Genomic DNA, 15,893 nt, shown 5'->3' with positions numbered 1-15,893 from the left:
TGGCAGAACAAAGAAGCTCAAAAGATAAGTAGTGAAAGTGAAAGTTGCTCAGTTGTATCTAACTCTCTGAGACCTCATACAGTCCATGGAATTCTCCAGGCCAGAATACTGGAGTGGGTTGCTGTTCCCAACCCAAAAGACTAGTAGAGATAAGTCCAGTATTCTTGGGCTTCCCTTGTGGCTCAGCTGGTAAAGAATCACCTGCAATGCAGGAGACCTGGGTTCGATCTCTGGGTTGGGAAGATCCCCTGGAGAAGGGGAATGGCAACCCACTCCAGTGTTCTGACCTGGAGAACTCCATGGACTATATAGGCCATGGGGTTGCAAAGAGTCGAACACGACTGAGTGACTTTCACTCACTCAAATAAATGGCAGGGGGAGCAGCCCTGAGCCTGGAAAGCCATCAGTCAGGGAGGAATCTGTTGTATTTGAGGAATCAAAAGGAGGCTGCCTTGATCAGAGCTGAGAGTCAGAAAGAGTTGTTCACGGTGAGACTGTAAAAGCCCACCAAAGCCATATCACACAAAGCCTTGTAAATCATGAAATTTCCAGATATTTTGACCATTTTCGACTTTGAATGTCCTGAGAATGCATTGAAAGTTAAAACTACAGAGTGTGGTGTCTTTTGTCACTTTCGTATCTTGTGTCCATGAGCTTGAAGTTGGAGCACTGTCAGCTTTCCCCTTGCCAAGATGGCCGCTGATGTTTTGGGATTCACCCCAGTCAGCCTGGAACATCTCCTCTTATTCTGGATGTGCAGCTGCCCTCCAGCCCACCATGGGAAAGCGCAGTGGGGGAATCGACCATTCTCTGAGGGCCGGTGAGCACAGATCTGGCCAACACCTTCTGGCTTCACGAGTCTCCATTCCAGAGCTTCCATGAACCTCAGAGACCATGTCAGATTTGACTGGAGTGGGCGTGAGAGGGGAGAAGTCAGACCCACAAAGTCTGGTCTTATCGTGTCAGCTCTCAAGTGCTGATGTTATGGGGTCCACCGAGCACAAAAGCAGCAGGCTGAACTCTCAGAAAACAGAGACAAAAAGAAATATATGGGAAATTAGTTAGAAGGAGATTTGAGTTTTAACTTTCAACCTCCCAAGCTGTGTGAGATGTAGGCAACTGGCTGCCTCTCTCTGAGCCTGAGTTTCCCTGTCTATTAAAGGAGGATACCAATATTAAGCTGGTAGAATTATGGTGATTATATGAGATGAGATACTAGTGCAGAGTCTGGCGGCAGAACCACTGATTATTGATCAGGGATGATTTCACTGGCCTTTGGCTAGATTGTTTGCAGATCTCTTTCTCTTCCTCTGAAGGGACACATATTACACAGAATATTTGGCTGGACTGGGCTGGCAGTGGAGCAACGTCACATGCTTGCACTGGGCGGCCCGGGATTACATCAGAGACAGCATCCGCGCCTGTGCTCCCCCAGTGCGTCTCTCCTCGCCTTCAAATGAGGCCTCCTCCGTCTGTCACAAAGTCCAAGAAAAGGTTCCGGTCCCTTGAGGTTGGAGAAGAAAGCAGCTGCAAAGAAACAAGCTATTAATATTAATGTTCCAGGAAAAAGAGAAGAGAGAAAGGACACGAGCGCCCAGAAAGAATGACTCCATCTGGCTTTGATGTGTTCCTTTCCACAGGATGGCAGCAGCCCGGAGAATACTGAATAGTGAGGAGGAGGGAAGAGAGGAGGTGGAGGTGGCCTGGCAGCATCTGAGGGATTATGTGAGCTGTGGGGAGTCGGTTCTGTCTAGACAAAAAGTCAGCCAGCCACGCTGCCATCTGCAACTATCAGAGAACAAGCCAGCAAGGGAAAGGGGAGTCCCTGGGAGCCCTGTTTGTTCCAATGAGCGGGTGTAGGATATTCTTTGTAAAGGACTATTGTTGTGCTAAACCTGGGGAGAGGGGGCACCTGGTATTACTGAGACTCTTCCCAAAGGTCTGCTTTTTTGTGGATCTCTTCAGGCAAAGGTATTCTTTCTTTGCCTCTCCATTGAGGTCCTGTGATACCTTTTAATTTCTCACATGGGTATCTTGTGTGATACTTAAGAGGTCAATCTGCAGTTTGACCTAGATTTAGTTCCTACCTGTATGTCTCTCTGGCCTTGCATGGTGGGCAAATCACTCTGAGGGCCTCTGTTTTCTCTTCTGTAAGTAGTGTAAGAAATAGTGAGGTAGTAGTTTGTGTATAGGCTCTAACAGCAGTGGCTGGTCTTACGACTGCTAGAGACTGTTTTTTCTCTTCCCCAAACCAGAGACAGCAGAGGGCAAGGTGGTGAAGGAGTGACAGCAAATGGAAACATCTCAGGATAATCACTTACTAGCTGCACAGATGTTTCATATTCTGCTGAAAGAAGCAAGCTTCCTTGGAATACTTGAGGTAAAGCCTCTGTATGTTGAGTGAACTTTGACCCTTTTGCACAGTAGTAACTGAGACTCAACCTGCCAACTCCACAGAAGTAATAGAGATCTCAACACATGAAGAAGCATTTCAGACTAGATCAGCTGAGAGGTGTGACATTTAATTTAAAGAATTTAAGAATTGATAATTTGTGACATGTTGGAGGTGTTAGCTACTATGATTAGTGTGATAATCACATTGCATAAGTAAATGTTTCAGATCAACTTGTTGTGCATCTTAAACTTACACAATATTGTTTGTCAATTATATCTCAATTTAAAAAATAACTGAGAAAAGGCAAAAGGAAGAGAAATTAGATGAGAGCTTAGACTATGTCTGGCTAACTATTTTCATTTCCTTCGTGATGAGGAATGATGGTTGGGTAGCAGAAACCCACCAAACAGTATCTGTAGTCTGTTGTACAATATAAAAATTTAGTCCATTGTTCAGTAAACCCTATTTACCATATTATATAGTGGCAATAGTCGTGTTCAGTTATATCTTTTGATCGTCTTTGTAGAAGCTCACATTAAAGAACCCTTTAGGTATGAAATTCAACTGGTTAGGACCATACCTGAATATTGTTGACAACATTCAGTTGCCCAGAGACAGGAAAATCTTATTAGGCAAATCCCCTTAAGAATGCAGCATTAGAGAAAATATGTCCTTAAGCAATCTTGGAATGGAGAATTTCATCCCAAACAAGTTGTAAAACCCGCTGGTGGCTCAGAGGTTAAAGTGTCTGCCTGCAATGCAGGAGACCTAAGTTTGATCCCTGGGTCTAGAAGATCCACTGGAGAAGGAAATGGCAACCCACTCCAGTATTCTTGCCTGGAGAATCCCATGGACGGAGGAGCCTGGTGGGCTACAGTCCACAGGGTCGCAAAGAGTTGGACACGACTGAGCGACTTCACTTTCACTTTTCCTTCTAAGAGAAAAGACTGAAAAAATTGGCTACATAAAATTATAACATTTCGGTCCAGGAGAAAAAGTGTAATGAATGACACTTAAAAGACTGTTTTTCTCAACAGATAAAGTGAAAGTGAAAGTTGCTCAATCGTGTCCAACTCTTTGAAACCCCATGGACATACAGTCTATAGAATTTTGTAGGCCAGAATACTGGAGTGGGTAGCTTTTCCCTTCTCCAGGGGATCTTCCCGACCTAAGGATTGAACCCAGGTCTCCTGCATAAAGAGCTATTACAAATTAGTAAGAGATCATTTGGTCAAAAGAAACATGAGTAAGCTGAGTGATTAAAAAAAAAAATTGGCTTATTAGCATATGGAAAAATGCTCAGCATCATGTATAAGTAAAGAAATGAACATTACAACACCAATGAGGAGTTTGTCCAGGTTGGATTGGTTTGTCAGTTTGATTATCATCATATTGGTGAGGTGTGAAGAAATAAGAATTTTTATCAAGAACAGATACAGATTTTTGGAGGGCGATTTGACAGTAACTATCAAATTTAATACAAATGCTTGGTCAAGGACTAATATTTAATTTTTATTTTTTGAACTGCAAGAATTCCCTCATCATTTATTCTTCAGAAATCGAGACACAGTGTGGAAGAGAGGATGCATGCCTTTGCTTTCTGGCCTCCCTGGGATCACAAGAGGAAAGAGAACACTGACCGCTATCAGTACAGAAAGTATTTTTATAGAAGGGAGGAGGAGCTTTCCACCCCGTTTGTAAGACCTGGTCTGAAGGAGAGGGGCCAGACCCCAGGGTCCTCTTGAAGGACTAATATTTTAAATAAGGTATTTTACCCACGCATATGCACAGATGAACGTGTACTTGGATTGTTTTGTAGTATGTAAAGTTAACACCAAAGACTAGCGGCGAATTCAGTCAGGAAGATACTGTGAAGTAAACTACTGTAAATCTATAAAATGGAATACTACACAGCTCTGACAAAGATGACAAAGAATAGTATGTGTGTGTGTCTGAAATATGTATATTTTGAAATGTGTGTGTGAAATATATATGGTCTTGAGATTCAGTTAAATTAATTATGTCCTTTTATACCCATCTTTAACCTTTCTTTGTTGCAAGTGTGCTACATATGTAAAATTGCACAAAGCAGAATACACAGCTCAATGAATGAGAACAAAATGAATATCATGTAACTGCTAATCTGATGAAGAAAGACAACTCTGTCTATACCCTTTCTTTTTGTCTACAAGCTCATGGATAATTTCCATCATTCAAAGCTTCTATTTCCCTACCTATGATTGGGAACACTGAAAATCGTTAACACCGATGTTCTCTCCTATCTGACAATGTCTTTGTGAGAATCACATGACTTAGTGTTAATGTTGTTCTTCTAAGTGACAGAGAGCTCTGCAAATGAGGATGAAGATGGCCATTCAGTCTGATAGATGTGTGAAGCCTGCAAGGACATCATGCTTGCAGTTGTCCTTAAGCCTTCCCTTCCTTGGGAAGACAAAATGTAAGGAAAAGAGTGGTATTCTGAACGAGACAATCTGTTGGTCATCATCCTTCCAGTAAATTTGACTTGAAGCCATATAGTCCAACCTGTGAATGAGAATGCACGAACTTCCTAATTGTTCTGAATCTCTGACTTTTGGCAGGACACTGCCGAACTGGAGCCACGCAAGCTTTTGGGAGACTTTCCCAGAGCCGTGACCTTGTAGGAATGGTCTTCAGTGACTAGGGGAGAGGGTCCCTTACTAGTAATTGCTAGGGATGTGAAATAATACATGTGCCCTGCCAGGTTCATTCTAGCTATGTGACCTCTGACGAGTCATTTAACCTCACTGAGCCTGAATTACCTACCTTCTTGAGGATATACATAACCCCAACCTACCTAACCCTAACCTCACAAGGTGCTGTGAGTGTCCCCGTGAGATGGTTCATATAAACTTCTCCCTGAGGTTCCTCACTTGACCAGTACTCAGAACTGTTTGCTGTGTAAACTGTCTTAGAATATCTAACTGGGTCATCACGGTGAGTGAGACTGCAGCATGTGGGCCTATATATTTCTCACACATGAACACAGGCAGCCAGGTATGGACGTGGAGAGTGGGGTGATGGTTTTCTGACTCAGAAAACCACGATTTAGCCCTCAGCTCGCCATTGCTCCTAAGTAGGTCTTTCATGTATGAAGTCACAGAGTCTTTGTACACTCAAGATAGTGACACATGGGGCTTGCAGTGCAAAGGTTATATAGGCTTTGTCAGGCTTATATAGAAGAAATAAGAGTATGAAGTGAATGCTAAGGCTTCATGTTTGTGTGGGTAGGATGTGGAGAGCAGAGGGGAGAGAGAGAAAGGCACAGAAGTAGAAATGTATAAAGCTTGACTTTTGGCACCAGAAAGATTGGAATGGAATGTTCTTTAAGAGGAACACTAGAGAGCCCAGCAAGATGTATATTTGGGGGACCTCTCTGGAAGTCTTTGATGCCAGTCTAGGCACTTAGCATTGATCTCCTAGATAGTAGAAAAGAGCCACTGAAGGTTCTTAAACAGGGATGTGACAGGTCTCAAGCCCAGGAGGTAAAACTGAATTAGCAAATTAGTTAGGAAACAAGATAGTTATTATCCACAACTAAGGCATTATTATGTTCCGCTCAAGAACAATCCCCTGGCACAGAGCCTCATGTTCTCAACAGATGCCTGCTGAGTTTTTATTTTGAATATAAAATTGCTGTAGCCCAGATGTCATTTGGCCTCCCCAGCTTTTTCATATAAAGTGATGTGACATTTTAAATCTGAAGCAAGTGACTTTAAATCTTTCTCTTGCACAGACCTAGTCCAAGGGGTGAGATGAGTTTAGACGTGACGGCAGCCCTCCATCCTTACTCCCCCTCAAATGGGCCACGGGGCCTGGGTTAAGCCCCACTTCCTATTCCTCTGGTTCTTTCTCTGATACTGCCTATCACCATGTGCCAACCCCTCCAGGCTTTCCAGACTTCCACAGCGAGTGTGGTGCAAGGCTCTGATGTGAAGTAAATGAAACAAGACTAAAGGCCATGAAGTCAGCAGCATGCAGTGGCACCACTTGAAGCGGGTGTCTGCCTTTGAAAATATCCACGAGGTTTCCTCTGCCATGGGCACAGCCCTGTCATAGGAACTGATGTGTAAGAGAGCAGAATGCATAAAATACAACCCAGTCTATCCATCTCAAGCCATTGACATTTGCCTCATGGTGTCCTAATTAACTCTGGATGCTTTTTATGTCCTTTATGCTTTTTTATATCATAGAAAGTGAACTGTGTTGGTTGCCCCATGTCATTTGTGAGAGGATTGTGGAAGCTAATTAAAAACAAAACCAAAAGCCACAGATGTAATTATTACATAATGAGGTAAGGATAACATTATCAGATGCTATTACATATACCAAGAGCGAATTTTAATTAGAACCCCAGGTAGTTACTGAGAAATCAGGTATGAAGAAATTCTACCAGGACCACCTATTTGCAAAATAATCATGCATCACAATTATTGCTTGGGTATAAATCAAATTCCATGGATATACTTCTTAAAAGAAAGACAGTTCTCTGGTCTTGGCCTGTGCAAAACAAATAAAACACATGCATTATCAAGACCAGTTTCCTTAATCTGATACTGCAGGCACAAAAGATTTAGGACCTTCTGAAACATGTAATCCTCTAGTATCAAAGATTAGATTCATTCTTTCTAGTTTCTATAAAGTATAAATATGAGCTGCGTCTGTAATGGCAATGAAATAAATATTTTAAGGCATATACTCCTGTTCTTACACATAATTTATAATCCTACTTTATGACTCTGTGTGTGTATGTGTATAAAATACACAATTCATTCCAGCACAATATGTCACAATGACAGTAATATACTTGTACATATTGTGAAATAGTGCCAAGCAACTGGTAAACTTTTCAGTAAGTCATCGCTAAAGACCCTTTCTAGAACTTAAGCCATGTGTCGTCTCCATCTTGTGGCCAGGTGGCCAGGAGAAAACAAAAGAGGCAGTATGATAGAAGGCGGGGAGGCAGGTTAATCTCTTTGAACATCTATTGCCTGACGGAGGCTGACTGGAATGCCCGCCCTGGTCCAGCGGAAGGAGAACCACTGGTGGGTGATCACTGTCTTCTGTGATCACGAGGGTGTTGTGGCAGCTGGTGGTGATGTGCAGGGAATCAGTTTCCTATTTTGCGCCTAATGAAAACATTCGCTAGATTCAAATCCAGATTTTTGTGTTCTAACCTCAGCCACCTGTCCCCCCAACAACTAAATGGCTGCATGACCTTGGGCAAGCCCTTTAACTTCTCTGAACCAGAGCTTCTCTATCTTTTGAATGGGAACCGTGGTGCTCACTCAGTCCTAGTGTAGCATGAGGTCACCATAGGATGAGCAGTTTAAAATTAGTGGATTCAAACTTTGGTTGGTTTCCCAGGTGGGGCTAGTGGTGAAGAACCCGCCTGCCAGTGCAGGAGATGTAAGACACACAGGTTCCGTCCCTGGGTTGGGAAGATCCCCTGGAGGAGGGGAGCCCAGTGGGCTACAGTCTGTAGGGTCAGAAGAGTTGATTATGACAGTGACTTAACAGCAACAGTAAAGGAATTCAGTGACATTTGAAGTGTCATGTAGTGCTAAATGCCACAAAGGACAGATGCAGCAGGACTGGGGAGAGAGCTTGCCGGTCGGGAGGACATTGTTTTGGATAAGGTGCTGGAAGGGTCTCAGGATGCACATTTGATCACAGAAACGGATGTAGTCAGGGAGTGGGTCACATGGCTCCCTGGGGGAAAGCTGTTCCAGGTGGAGGGACAGCAAATGCCAGAACTGTGTTGCATGGGTTCAAGGGCCAGGAACAAAGCCAGTATGGCTTTTCCATTTCTGCATGCTTGTCCATTGGAGTTCATTTCGAGGTGTAGCCCTCACAAATAACCATGGATTTCAGGGGCCAGGAAAAGTCAGATGGTGGTGCTCACTCACTCACACAGCACAGTGCACAGGGTCTGTCACCTCTGTTACCCTGCTCATTGATTTTCTGCCTTTACTTATAAATGTATATTTAGACCATGATGAAGTTACTCTTGGGGCTTCTCAGGTATCTTAGTTCAGTTCAGTTGCTCAGTCGTGTCCAACTCTTTACAACCCCATGGACTGCAGCACGCCAGGCTTCCCTGTCTATCACCAACTCCTGGATCCTGCCCAAACTCATGTCCATTGAGTTGGTGATACCATCCAACCATCTCATCCTTTGTCTTCCCTTTCTTCTCCTGCCTTCAATCTTTTCCAGCATCAGGGTCTTTTCCACTGAGTCAGTTCTTTGCATCAGGTGGCCAAAGTATTGGAGCTTCAGCTTCAGCATCAGTCCTTCCAATGAATATTCAGGACTGCTTTCCTTTAGAATTGACAGGTTTGATCTCCTTGCAGTCCAAGGGACTCCCAAGAGTCTTCAACACAACAGTTCAAAAGCATCAATTCCAGGTGCCTCAGTAAAGAATCCACTTAGTGATGCAGAAGACACAAGAGACACAGTTTCGATCCCTGAGTCAGGAAGATCCCCTGGAGTAGGGAATGGCAACCCACTGCAGTTTGCCTGAAAAATTCCATGGACAGAGGAGCCTGGTGAGCTACAGTCCTTGGGGTTGTGAAGAGTTGGACATGACTGAACACACACGCACATTACTCTTGCCCTGTAAGTAAATAGCTAAATCAAATCTTTTTCTTTTAGGAAATAAATATTGTACTGTTAGACAGCCTGATTTACGGGAGTAGTAAAGGTGTTTACTTTTAAAGGTGTTTAAAAGGTGCAATATGTCAAGCAGTTGACTCTGCAGGGCAGCTTCTTCTGCAGGGGTGTGGAAAGAGGAGTGTCACATTCACCCCACCCCCAACCTCTTTGTCTTCCTCCTCCTGGGCAGTGCTTCTTCCTCAGCCTCTGGATTTATAAGACCATTGTGCTAACAGTGTTGTATGCAGTTTACAAGCCTTTGCTCAATTCTCTTGGTCCTTATGGAAGTGTAATATTAAACTAGTCACATAAGACTGAGACAATGAAATGCAGTAACATACATTAAGTGTTTAGCACAATGCCAGGTATAGGGTAGATTCCCCCAAATGGTAGCTGTTATTATCACAACATTACTTTATTTAGTCCTCCTACATACCCAAGGAAAGGGGCATTATAATCCTCAAATTATAGGCACGTCTGTGGTTAAATAACTTCTCCAGGGTCACTCTGCTAGTTTCAGTCCAAGATAGGGTTTAAATCTCAATCTGTCTAGTGCTAAAGACTGTGTTCTTTTTCTTCACATACTACCTCACTACTCTTCAATTTCCTTGTATGTATAAAATGGATATAATATATATATGTGCATGTATATGTATATTATGTATGCATATGTGTACCCATATGTAATAAAGGTATTTCAATACTAAGTTATGTGAGTATATATATACATTTATAAACTATATCAATATAAAATGGATACTTAACATGTGTTTATTTTATAAAGGTATATGTGTGCCTGTACATCTGTGTTCTTGAGATGGCATTGAGTAAAATTAAAACGTTATTATTTGTTGAAATAATTGTTCATTTGAATCTGTCCTTAGGCTATTGGAGCCCTGACCAGGAAATGATATCTGGTAATGGAGGGTCTGGGCTTCCCTGGTGTCTCAGATGGTAAAAAATCTGCCTGAAATGCAGGAGACCTGGGTTTGATTCCTGACTCAGGAAGATCTCCTGGAGAAGGAAATGGCAACGCACCCCAGTATTCTGGGGGCCTGGAAGGCTACAGTCCATGGGGTCACAAAGAGTCAGGCATGACTAAGCAACTGACGATGGAGGGCCTAACCAATAGCTGCTGGGTGTTGGGTAAGTAGCCCAGCCTCCTCAGGCCTTGGCTGGAATATTTCTGGGGCAGGCATTGTTCACAACTTCCCGTGTGTTTCTGGAGGAATGATACTCTGGTTGTTCTCTGTGGTTACTGAGTATGTACCAAACCCCTCTTTGCCGTCCTCCTCCCGTGTCACCTGGTTACCCTGCCAGCATCTCTGACCCCTCTAAAATAAACCACATGCTGTTGCTTCTCTGCTCAGGGCCTGCTTCTGTAGCTGTTCGGTCACTCAGTCATGTAACTATTTGGGCCCCTATGGACTGCAGCGTGCCAGGCTTCACAGTCCTTCCCATTTCCCAGAGCTTGCTCCAACTCATGTCCATTGAATCAGAAATTCTCTCCAACCATCTCGTCCTCTGTCATCCCCTTCTCCTGCCTTGAATCTTGCCCAGCATCAGGGTCTTTTCCAATGAGTTGGCTCTTCATATCAGTGGTTAAATATTGGAGCTTCAGTTTCACATCAGTCTTTCTAATGAATATGCAGGATTGATTTCCTTTAGGATTGACTGGTTTGACCACCTTGCAGTCCAAGGGACTCGAGAGTCTTCTCCAACACACCACAGTTCAAAAGTATCAATTTTTCAGTGGTTCAGCCTTCTTTATGGTCCAACTCTCGCATCCATACATGACTACTGGAAAAACCATAGTTTTGACTAGACAGAGCTTTGTTAGCAAAGTAATGTCTCTGCTTTTGAATATGCTGTCCAAGTTTGTCATAGCTTTTTTCCATGGAGCAAATGTCTTTTAAGTTTGTGGCTGCAGTCACCATGTGAGGTGATTTTGGAGCCCAAGAAAATAGAATCTATCACTGTTTCCATTGTTTCACCATCTATTTGCCATGAAGTGATGGAACCAGATATTATGATCTTAGTTTTTTGAATTTTGAGTTTTAAGACAGCATTTTCATTTTCATCCTCCTCATTCACCTTCATCAAGAGGATCCTCTTCACTTTCTGCCATAAGGGTTGTATCATCTGCATATCTGAGGTTATTGATATTTCTCCCAGAAATCTTGACTCTAGCTGTGCTTCATCCAGCCCAGCATTTCACGTGATGTACTCTGCATATAAGGTAAATAAGGAGGGTGAAATCATGCAGCCTTGACATACTCCTTTCCCAATTTGGAACCAGTCTGTTGTTCCATGTCCAGTTCTAATTGTTGCTTCTTGACCTGCATACAGATTTCTCAGGAGGCAGGTCAGGTGGTCTGGCAGTCCCATCTCTTTAAGAATTTTCCACAGTTTGTTGTGATCCACATAGTCAAAGGCTTTGGCATAGTCAGTGAAGCAGAAGTAGATGTTTTTCTGGGATTCTCTTGCTTTTCCGATGATCCAACAGATGTTGGCAATTTGATCTTTGGCTCTCTTGCCTTTTCTAAATCCACTTTGAACATCTGGAAGTTCTTGTTGAAGCCTGGCTTGGAGAATTTTGAGCATTACTTTGCTAGCATGTGAAATGAAAACAATTGTACATAGTTAGAACATGCATTGCCCTTCTTTGGGAGTGGAATGAAAACTGACCTTTTCTAGTCCTGTGGCCACTGCTGAGTTTTCCAAATTTGCTGGCATATTGAGTGCAGTACTTTCACAGTATTGTCTTTTAGGATTTGAAATAGCTCATCTGGAATTCCAACACCTCCATGAGCTTTGTTCGTAGTGATGCTTCCTAAGGCCCACTTGACTTCGCATTCCAGGATGTCTGGCTCTTGGTGAGTGATCACACCATCGTGGCTATCCGGGCCATGAAGATCTTTTTTGTATAGTTCTGTGTGTTCTTGCCACCGCTTCTTAATATTCTCTGCTTCTGTTAGGTCCATACCAGTTCTGTCCTTTATTGTGCCCATCTTTGCATGAAATGTTCCCTTAGTATCCCTAATTTTCTTGAAGAGGTCTCTAGTCTTTCCCATTCTATTGTTTTCCTCTATTTCTTTGCACTGTTCACTGAGGAAGGCCTTCTTTTCTCTCCTTGCTATTCTTTGGAATTCTACGTTCAGATGGGTGTATCTTTCCTTTTCTCCTTTGCCTTTAGCTTCTCTTCTTTTGCCAGCTATTTGTAAGGCCTCCTGAAACAGCCCTTTTGCCTTTGTGGGTTTCTTTTTCTTGGGGATGGTTTTGAGTACTGCCTCCGGTATAGTGTCACTAACCTCTGTCTATTGTTCTTTAGGCACTCTGTCTATCAGATCTAATCACTTGAATCTATTTGTCACTTCTACTGTATAGTCATAAGAGATTGATTTAGGTCATACCTGGGTGGTCTAGTGGTTTTCCCTACTTTCTTCAATTTAAATCTGAATTTGGCAACAAGGAGTTCATGATCTGAGCCACGTCATCTCCCAATCTTGTTTCTGCTGACTGTATAGAGTTTCTCCATCTTCAACTGCAAAGACTGTAATCAATCTGATTTCGGTATTGACCATCTGGTGATGTCCATATGTAGAGTTGTCTCTTGTGTTGTTGGAAGAAGATTATTGCTATGACCAATGCATTCTCTTGGGAAAACTCTGTTAGCCTTTTCTCTGCTTCATTTTGTATTCTAAGGCTGAACTTGCCTGTTACTCCAGGTATCTTTTGATTTCCTACTTTGGAGACCTGGCTTAAAAAATGGGTCTGGAGGCACAGAATGTTAGAGGCTGTCCATCTCTTTAGAGAAATTATGTGAGCTACCCACATTGCCACTGTTGGCTCCTCCACCTTAGTCTCCGTTGCCTCAGTGTCTGGGATGGGACTGTAATACCCACTTTTCACAGGTGCTCAGGAGGTCTTGGAGAAAATCTCATAAAAATGCTTTGCACTTGCGCATCACTGGAAACAAGTGGAATTTTCTGCGACACCGCACCTCTTATTAGCTCTGTTATTGAATACCAACTCCTGCTGGTCTCTGTGTTATAAGCTGGTATTAAAAGCACTCAAAGAGAAGTTTGGCTGCAGAATACTTCAAATATATATCTCCCTGCTGTTGCTATACTGACTTACGAAACACATCAAACAGTCCTACCACTGCAGTGCCTGTTGAAAAAGAGGAACAGGTAAGCTCCCCTGGGCATCAGTGACAGGCCTAATAGCTCCTGTTTTTGCTGCCATCCAGCTGGTTTATGTGTTTGGCATTTAGCCTCAGCTCTTTATATGGTATTTATCACTGTGATTAAGTAAGGGGCAGAGACATTTGGAATGGCTTTGCCCGAGAAGTCACCTGAGCCTTGTTGTTTTTATGTTGCAATAATGGAGCACAGGCGTTGTGTGTTCCTGCTGATCCTGGGCAGGCCAAGATATGCCATTCAAATGGCAGGAAGGAAGCAAGTCTATGATGCTAACAAGAATTTATCTCCAAGATTAGAGTCCTCACAGTGCCTTTTCCTCACCCTGCTGTCCACTGAACTCTTTATGATGGTGTCTATTAATTGTAATCCCTCGTGGAAGGCATTCTGTGCATTGCTGTTGTTCAGTCTCTCAGTTGTATCTGACTTTTTGTGACCCCATGGACTGTAGCCCACCAGGCTCCTCTGTCCATGGGTTTTCCCAGGCAAGAATACTGGAGTGGGTAGCCATTTCATCCAGGAGATCTTCCCCACCCAGGGATCAAACCGACATCTCCTGCATTGCAGCACTGAGTCACTGAAGAATCCCTCTATGCATTGAGTACTTACCATTTCTTAACCTTCTCAACATTTCTATGCAATGAGAAATAGAAAATTATTTCTATTTTGTTTAAATGAGCTAAAGGACTCTCAAATAGTCTAGGATTGTTTACTAAGGGATTTATTAGATCCTAGATATGTGGACATGTATGGATGTGAGAGTTGGACCGTGAAGAAGGCTAAGCGCCGAAGAATTGATGCTTTTGAACTATGGTGTTGGATAAGACTCTTCAGAGTCCCTTGGACTGCAAGGAGATCCAACCAGTCCATTCTAAAGGAGATCAGCCCTGGGGTTTCTTTGGAAGGAATGATGCTAAAGCTGAAACTCCAGTACTTTGGCCACCTCATGTGAAGAGTTGACTCATTGGAAAAGACTCTATGTTGGGAGGGATTGGGGGCAGGAGGAGAAGGGGATGACAGAGGATAAGATGGCTGGATGGCATCACTGACTCGATGGACGTGAGTCTGGGTGAACTCCGGGAGTTGGTGATGGACAGGGAGGCTTGACGTGCTGCGCTTCATGGGGTCCCAAAGAGCCGGACACGACTGAGCGACTGAACTGAACTGATGTGGACAATGGGCTAGATTTTGTGGGAGAACTAGGAGTTGACAGGCTGAGGGGGATCGTATCGGACTCTTTGTGACCCCGTGGACTGTAGCCCACCAGGCTCCTCCGTCCATGGGATTCTCCAGGCAAGAATACTGGAGTGGGTTGCCATTTCCTCCTCCAGTGGATCTTCCAGACCCAGGGATCGAACTTAGGTCTCCTGCATTGCAGGCAGACACTTTAACCTCTGAGCCACCAGGGGGTTTTATGAGGGGGATGGAGAACCTTCAAATAAAGTCGCTGACCACACTCTGTAAACTTAAAGGGTCAGGCAAATAAAAGGCATCTCAGGAAGAGAAACAGTGTTCTCTAAAATCTGTGAGACTCAGGTGTCCTGGTGTGTCGTCCTGGCTTTAGTCATGGTTAGCAAGTCTCTCATCTTTTTTAATCCCACCTCCTTTTTATTTCTTTCCTTTCCTTTCCACCTCCTTCCTTTCCTTTCAAAGGAGAGAACATGCCTGTTCTCCCATCCTCTGGGCATGATGTGCTATGCTCACTGCTCACATTGTATAGGTTGAAAGTGTTATAAAAAGCAGAGAGCATTCATTAGTTGTGGCTAACATATCTGGCTGTGTATTGGCACCGTGAACCCAGTTGCATGATCTCATTATTCATGTATCTATAAAAGAAGGCTGGGATTTTCCCAATAGTCATGTTCAAATGTGAGAGCTGGACCATAAAGAAGGCTGAGCGCTGAAGAATTGATGCTTTCGAGCTGTTATACTGGAGAAGATTCTTGAGAATGCCTCAGACAGAAAGGAGATCAAAGCAGTCAATTCTAAAGGATTCAACCTTGAATATTCATTGGAAGGACTAATGTTGAAGCTGAAGCCCCAATACTTTGGCCACCTGATGTGAAGAGCTGAGTCATTGGAAAAGACCCTGATGCTGGAAAAGATTGAGGTCAGGAGAAGGGGGCAACAGAGGATGAAATGGTTGGATGGCATCACTGACTCAATGGACATGAGATTGAGCAATCTCTGGAAGATAGTGAGGGACAAAGAAGCCTGGCACGCTGCAATCGATGGGGCTGCAAAGAGTCGGACAGGACTGAACAACAACACCACCTCATCAGCTCTGGCTCTGTGTTGGCACCATAAACCCAGTTCTATTATCTCATTATTCATGTACCTATACAAAGACCTCTTTGATGGACAGAGTCCTGCCATCTTTAATGCTGAGACAGCTGGGTGGAAACTATTTGCAGGACTGTTCTGTCAGTTCAGTTCACAAGTTTTCTGTCAGTAGCCTACTAGCTTTTCCAGGATTACACTAAGTGCGTTTATGGGTAGGGAGATGTGTGAGCATACAGGAAAAATAGGGTAGCATTTAAAAGGAAAAGGCAGCTGCTTCCATGAGATGACCAGCTCCTTGTGTTCCGCCTCCTTTCCTCACT

At 43.5% G+C, this 15,893-nt stretch overlaps 1 protein-coding gene across 39 annotated transcripts in view; it reads left to right on the top strand.

Annotated features, from left to right (window-relative positions):
* The window catches only part of LOC147359629 (uncharacterized), a 675,420-nt gene that overhangs the window by 107,545 nt on the left and 551,982 nt on the right, over positions 1 to 15,893 (top strand). For 2 of the 39 annotated variants that reach the window (XR_015140997.1, XR_015141002.1), the window contains 2 exons: positions 2,256 to 2,380; positions 3,927 to 9,795. The exons of 35 other annotated variants lie outside the window; for them this stretch is intronic. The gene's annotated coding sequence lies outside the window, so the exon portion shown is untranslated. Of the gene's footprint in view, positions 1 to 2,255; positions 2,381 to 3,926; positions 9,796 to 15,893 lie in introns of those variants that run through there. 2 more of the 39 variants (XR_015141003.1, XM_086337320.1) reach the window with 1 other exon arrangement.

Source organism: Bos grunniens, chromosome 14, assembly GCF_055505025.1.
Source record: "Bos grunniens cultivar Pamir isolate PY7600 chromosome 14, Bosgru_T2T1.0, whole genome shotgun sequence".
NCBI lineage: Eukaryota > Metazoa > Chordata > Mammalia > Artiodactyla > Bovidae > Bos > Bos grunniens.
The sequence above is the reverse complement of the archived record's forward strand: the minus strand, read 5'-3'. Positions and strand labels throughout refer to the sequence as shown.